The sequence below is a fragment of the Euphorbia lathyris genome, chromosome 5 (genome assembly GCF_963576675.1).
Source record: "Euphorbia lathyris chromosome 5, ddEupLath1.1, whole genome shotgun sequence".
Taxonomy (NCBI): domain Eukaryota; kingdom Viridiplantae; phylum Streptophyta; class Magnoliopsida; order Malpighiales; family Euphorbiaceae; genus Euphorbia; species Euphorbia lathyris.
The window spans coordinates 35,111,896-35,119,440 of NC_088914.1; the positions used below are offsets into that span (position 1 = coordinate 35,111,896).

The following is a 7,545-nucleotide window of genomic DNA, read 5'->3' on the forward strand; positions in this document are numbered from 1 at the left end:
TTCAACCCGTTGATTGAGTTGCATCACTGGTTGAGCGACAACTTGCATCGTAGGATGAATGACATGATTAATGACTGAACTTTGAACTTGAACCATATTTTCATAAAAAGCATTTCGCGCTCACTGCACCAAATGATATCCTTCCTTGTGTAATTTTTCTTCTGATTGCTTCTGATGACATGAATCAATAAACTGTTGGTTCCGTGTAACGTGACAATATTAGTTCCAAAGGGGGGGGGGGGGTTAGGAACTATTTAAAAATTTTCACGTTAGGCTGACTGTTAATTTGAACTTAGACTTTTTCAAAGTCTTTTAGCACAGTGATACTGAGTAAGTTTTAGATACAAGCTTAGTCAACAGGTGACTAAGTCTGAATCTGTCCTTGAGTCAGGAGATAGCACTTGAGTCTATTCCTGAACTCAGCTTCACAGTTCACTCAACTCAGCTTTAGTATTTTAACTAGGCAGTATTATACCAAGCAATATGTTAAGGAGATAAGGGTTAGAAAGGTATTACTCAGCAGACGTATCCTGGTTCGGCCTCTCCGCCTACGTTCAGTCCCCGGAATTCCTTCCGAGCTTTTCAGAATCCTCTACTGAGCTCTTTAAAGGTAGAGCACAAACCTTTTACAATAGCAACTGAGTATACAAGAGTACCTTCCTCTATTCCTATACTCAATCCTATTTCTACCGCTGAGTACTATGACCGAGTACTCAGCTTCTCCTTTCTATACTTCTAGAAATGATAAGTGTTTTTATTCTAAACAACAATTGCTAAGAACACCTTAGATGAAATAAAATCACTCTAGACTTTTACACAAGATTAGAATTGGTGTAAGATTTGCTTTGCTTTTCTTAACAGAACTTCGAATATCAATTTGGTCAGCGTTTCGACTTGATTGAAGATCTGCATCGAATGAAGCGTTTGAGTGGCCTATTTATAGTGACACTTGATGCACCGGTAATTTCGAATTTCGAAATAACCGTTGGAGGGAAACGGCTTCCTGTCGCTTTCACTCAGTATGTACTCAGCGTCCTCGGCCAATCAAATTCTTGTATCTTCTGTCTTCTGCAGTGCTCAGCAGCTTTTCTTCAGGCTGGACAGAATGTTTCCACATTTTTGGCAAAGTCTTCCAGACAGCTTCCTGCGTCTTCTGAACTTTACCCAAAGTTGAAATACTTTGTTTTCAAGTTTGTTCAGGTCAGCCGCTGACCTGACTTCCTTGTCGCACAACTCAGCAGCTTCGTCTTGAAGCTTTTGGTCGAAGGCTTCTCGATCCTTCTCCTTGCTGGGCTTGCGTTTCATTCAGCTTGAGCTGCGTTTTGATCTGCTTGGGCCGTGTGGCTTTCAGACGTTGACTTGGGCTTGACTTTCTCTTGTGGGCCTTTGGGCTTTACAGCTTAATGTCTTATGAATTAAATTACTCAACATTGAACAAACACATTAGTACAAATAAATCAAAGCATTTAAATTTAATGTGTTAGAATATTTTTATCATGGAAACTTAATTCAACTCAAATAATTTTGTCAGATCAAAATCATGTGGAAAGGTGTTTCAACATAAACAACCGTCGGAAAAAGGGTCGGAGGTCCATCGAACCCTCTCTGATGCTAAAGTCATTAGATATTTGAAATACTGGACTAACTTTAAGCAATGACGTAAAGAGTTTAGTTAAGAAGTGATGTGCATATGACAACTAAGTTCCAAGCTATTTATAGGTAAAATATGGTGTACCTAGACACACGGCGTTGCTTGATTGGTCTTTGGACCCTATATTTCTGTTCCGAAATACATGTGAACTTGGGGAGCATGACTTTGGAATCCAACGTTCTCATTGATTCACGTGTCATCTTTAGGCAGCTCCGGAAGAGATGTTATCTAACCGAAGGTCAGTATTTGACCGAAGTGAGGTTCGTCCATGGCTTTAATTAGATTAGGCCCAAGTGTTGACTTCCGTATGAGGCAAACGCCTTTTAAATTACGACCCAATTAAACGATACCATATCACCAAGGACTGAAAGAGGAATGGACTCCATTTTATAGTTGTAGACAGATTCTCAAAGATGGTACACTTCCTTCCATGCTGGAAAACCAACGATGCTTCATCCATAGCCAAGATTTTCATTCGGGAGGTAGTGAGATTATACGGGGTACCGAAGAGCATCATATGTGATCGAGATACTAAGTTCTTAAGCCACTTTTGGAGGACCCTTTGGGCTTTATTTGACACTTCCTTGAAGTTTAGCACTACTGCTCACCCTCAAACTGATTGAGAAACCTAGGTGGTGAATATCTAATCAAATACATATTTTCTCTACTGGAGGCCGGTTCCAAACCTTTGGGATTATTTACTTCTAGGTTTAGATAGAGAAAGAGTATATTTCTTTGTTAGTTAAAGATTAAAACTATTAATATCGTAACAATCCGTATCAGTTTCATTCTAGGAATTTATCCTCCAAACTAAAACCTTGTCCTCTTCCCTATACCCTATTTAAATGAAGACGGTGAAAAGGTGTTTACACTGCCAAGCTTGAAGAGCTTAAAAAGGCTGGTGTCTTTTTTTATTTCTCTAAATATTTTATTTTCCTTCCATCTATTAAGAATTAATGTGAGTTGCATTATCAATGATATATTGTAGCAAGGTGATCCCATTGAAGAGCGGTATACATAGGGAGGATCTGTTATTGATCAACTTGTTTATTGTATTAATAGTTACAAAGAGGCAGCAGTGTCTAGTGACTGTAGAAGCAAAGCCTACATAAGGGAGAAAAAGCAACAGCTGGAAGAAGGCAGAAGTTGTTGACCGTTATTGTTTCTGTCTTACAGGTTTTATGTATACAAGTAGTATACCTAGCAATTATGGTGTTCGTCTCGTGTCATTTTTGGGTTCGTATTAAAAGAGTAAACCCAAACTCAACCCAAAAACTTTTGTGTTACAATCGTGTTAACCTGTTCGGATTAGTGTCGATTTCGTATCGTGTTTTTGGATTACATATAATTTTATTATGCATATATATTAATGATAACTTTAAAAATATAAAAAGATATGATACTATTTGTAAATACTTTCTGTCATTTTTAGATTAGTATGTTAACATTAAACGTCGAAAAGTCATGTTAGAGGTCATGTAATATGTTTATAGCAATTTAGGAGGTTCAAATCATATTAACAAGTAATAATTATATTTTGGCCAAATACATCACCAGCTTCCTGAACTTGTCCAAAATAGTAGATTGGCTCCCTGAATTTTACAAGTGTCTCTCACCAGCTCCCTAAACTTGCTTATTTCGTATCACCCAACTCCCTAAACTTGTCCATAAAAGTAGGTTAGCTCCTTGAACTTTGCAATTGTCTCACCAACTCCTCAAACTTGCTTATTCTGTAACAACTAAATACAAAAACCATAATACTAACTCTCGATCCTCATCCATTCAATCTCTCAAACCTGCAGCACTAACTCTTATAATAGGTTGAAAGGTAAGAGAAGCGAAAAAATTACCTCTCGAACAGATGAAGACGTATTTTTAGAATTTATATTTAATAAGTTTTTGTATTTAGTTGTTACGGAATAAGCAAATTTAGAGAGTTGGTGAGACACTTGTAAAGTTCAGGGAGTTAATATACTTTTATGGACAAGTTTATGGAGCTGGTGATACGAAATAAGCAAGTTTAGAGAGCTGGTGAGACACTTGTAAAGTTTAAGGAGCCAATCTACTATTTTGGATAAGTTTAGGGAGCTGGAAATGTATTAAGTCTTATATTTTTTTTGTTATCTTTATTAATAAAGTGGCATAAAAACATGAGAGAATATAACAATAAATTTAAATATTCATGTCATTTCGTGTTGTTTTCGGGTTAGCATATCAATTCTAACCCAACCCAAAAATTTGCGAGTCAGTTTTGTGTCAACACAAAAATGAAACATTACCTACTAAGTTAAACTCAAACACTAAAATTGCGTGTTGATTTCGTGTCATGTAAATGAGTTGTGTACTTTTGTCACCTCTATATACAAGGAATGCTATAACTTTTCACATAAACATCAATGCCTTTGTTTGTCACGTTTTGAAACATGAGACTATGTTTAAAAATGACCGAAACCATATGATTTATTTTTATATTTTCTTCTAAAATATCACATCACTTAAGGAATATGTATTTTTAAGTTCACTTGAAGAATATGTATTCCTCTATCTATAAAATACATGACTAAAAAACCAACCAATAAAAATAGGCTCGAAATAGCTATTCAATTCTTAGCCTATTTCAAGAAGCAAATGAAGAATTAAGAGAGGCCTAAACATTTAGTTAGGCTCTAGATATTTGTGTGGTGTTGCTTTCAATTTACAACTTGTGTTTTTAAAATAGGAATTCTTAAATGGAAGTTGGGTATAGTGTGGATATTTATTTGACTGAAGTTGAACATATGATATGATGTGAGAAAATGTATGATTATTATTAATGAAATAATGAAAGAGACATTGTTTTTATCATTAATTTAACAATCATAGAAAGGCAGGCAATATGTATACGTAAACACGCTCCAATTTACTTTTAATTATTTTATATTTATAGTGAAACAATCCTTTTTGGCAAAATCACCATTCAAGTCTGGTGTTCTATTTTACAAAATAAAAAACTAAATTACTTTTTCAAATAGTAATACCTAATATAATGAGTTCAATATGAACAAAAAGTCAACTTAAGAGGATATTCAATTTAATTAAGGGAAAAGTACAAAAATAAACCTTGTGGTTTGACCCATTTTCGAACTGCACCCATGTGGTTTAAAAGTTTACAAAGTGGTACCTTGAGGTTTATTCCGTTAGCAAACACAGGCTAAATTGACTAACAGTTTTAAAAGTCAAATGGGAAAGAGTTAATTTGGTCCTTATATTTATTTATTTTATAAATTAATCCCCTCTATTATCTAATTATCACAAAAAAACCCCAAAATATAAAATAAAAATCAAATATACTATCTTCTCCATCTCTCTTAATTTTTTATTTTTTTCCTTCTCTACCTCTCCTCTTTTTCTCTCTCTTCTCTCTCTCATCTTTTTTAATTTATCTTTACAATCAATTGAATTAAAGATTGAACATTAAAATTAACCCAATATTCAAAATGGGTTGATTTTAAACTTGACAAACATCTCTTCTTGATCGGATAGCATGAAACTATGCTAGCTGGTGCACCCCAGAGAGAAGCAAGAGCAATTGGGTCCTCGTGTCCAGGAAATTGTCTAGCTACTTTTGAACTAAATCAGCCCATTTACTGGTGATGAAGGAAGAAATCACAGCCATGGCGAACACTGGACTCTGATCCTACCCCTCAGCCCTTCGCCTACTACAGTTTATCACCAAAACCATCTTAAACTTGCAAATTACAAACAATCCCAAATTTCGCAGACAAGAACAGACCAAAACAAAATCAGTAATCGGTAATTCCTTCAATAAAATCTGCATGGTCTTGTTCATTGGTATATTCAAAATAATAATTTATAAACACATGCAATAAAAGCCTCTTTTACGAAACCATGAAAAGAAACAAATTACTGAATAACATTTCTAGGATTTTTTCAGCCCTTTCCGTTTTACCTCCAATTTCTGACCCACAAGAAAACGAAAGAACACATCGGAGCATAGGAACTCACCGCGAAATTCTGAGTCCAGAAAATGCTGTGTCCGTAGAAGGGAGGAAATTGAAAAAATAAAAAGTAAAATAGAATTATTTATACCAAAGTAATAGGAACTAAATATAGAAAGGCGGAGAGCATGGAGAACAGAAAAGAGGAGAGCAGCAAGGAGAAAGAACAGAATATTGGGTTGATTTTAATGTCTAATCTTTAAGTCAATTGATTTTGGAGAAAAATTAGAAAAGATGAGAGAGAGAAGAGAGAGAAAAAGAGGAGAGGAAGTGGAGCAGAAAAATTTAAAAAAAAATGGAAAAGATGGTGTAATTGATTTTTATTTTTTATTTTGGGGTTTGTTTGTGATAATTAGATAATAAAAGTGATTAATTTATAAAATAAATAAATATAAGGACCAATTTAACTCTTTTCCCTTTCACTTTTAACACCGTTAGTCAATTTGGCCTGTGTTTGCTAACGGAATGAACCTCAAGGTACCAGTTTGTAAACTTTTAAACCACAAGGGTGCAGTTCGAAAATGGGCCAAACCACAAGGTTTATTTTTGTACTTTTCCCTTTAATTAAATACTTAAATTAATATGTTTGTGCCTTTATATAAAATAAGGATAAGGTACCAAAATAGGTCTAAGGTTCCTATGAAAGTACCAATTTAGGCTCAACGTTCAAAATAACACAATATAGGCTTAACGTTTACAACATAATACCAATTTAGGTTTAACGTTTACAATATAGCATCAATTTAGGCCTCACGTACAAAATAACACCAATATAGGCTTAACATTTACAAAATAATACGAATTTAAGCTTAACGTTTATAAAATATATCCAATTTAAGTTAAACGTCACAATTAAATTCACCATATTATATGCTTTTCATATTAACTTTATATGTTATCTTTTTATTTAGTTCTATTTTCTTATTTATTACAATACAATTAATTAGTATTCTTACCCATTAACACTTCATATTTATTTTTTATCAATCATTCCATGACTTCTAAATTCCATGGCTCATGTAATATATGCAAATTAGAAGTAATTGAATATTTCGAACACTAGTTAAAATAATATTGATATATGTCATTGACTATCCACAATATTTCGAACACTAGTATTCGAAATATTGTGGATATTCAATTACTTTTACTTTGTATATATTACATGAGTAATGAAATTTAGGAGTCATGGAATCATTGATAAAAACAAATATAAGATCTTAATGAGTAAGAATACTAATTAATTGTATTGTAATAAATAAGAATATAGAACTAAATAAAAAGATAACATGTAAAGTTAATAGGAAAAGAATATAATATGATTAATTTAATTGTGACGTTTAGTTTAAATTGAATATATTTTATAAACGTTAAGCTTAAATTCGTATTATTTTATAAACGTTAAGCCTATATTGGTGCTATTTTGAACGTTGAGCCTAAATTGGTACTTCCCAAAAAATCTTAGACTTATTTTGATACCTTATCCCTATAAAATATAACTAAAATGTGGATCTATTCATTCCTGCTAATGGGTTTGGGTTGGTTAATTTTAGGCTAAATTATATCAATGGTTTTTTTTATGATCTCCAAACTTCGAAAGCATATTTTTTGAAATTTAATATAAATGATTTCAAAACGTGATTTAAAATTAAAAAAATTTAGAATTAAAACCATCAACTTTTTATTGGGAAAGTTTAAAAAGAAATTATGTGATTTCGCGTTTTGACATTTTAAATATCGTAGAATTTGTTCGGACAAGTAATTGTGGTTTATAACGTTAATAAGGAAAAGTTAATATTTTAACAGTGTCATTAACTTAATATAAAAGTTTTATGATTTTAACAATATCTCTAATTTTTTTTTTACTAGCATTGAACCATATAAATCATTTTGTCA

General features: G+C 32.8%; 1 long non-coding RNA gene across 1 annotated transcript; it reads right to left on the reverse strand.

Moving 5' to 3' along the window:
* Positions 1-4,699: 4,699 nt before the first annotated feature.
* On the reverse strand, positions 4,700-5,846 carry LOC136230924 (uncharacterized). The gene is made up of 2 exons (XR_010689603.1): positions 5,657-5,846; positions 4,700-5,349 (listed from the first exon to the last, which is right to left on the reverse strand). It is a non-coding gene; the product is annotated as an uncharacterized lncRNA (long non-coding RNA).
* Positions 5,847-7,545: the final 1,699 nt, after the last annotated feature.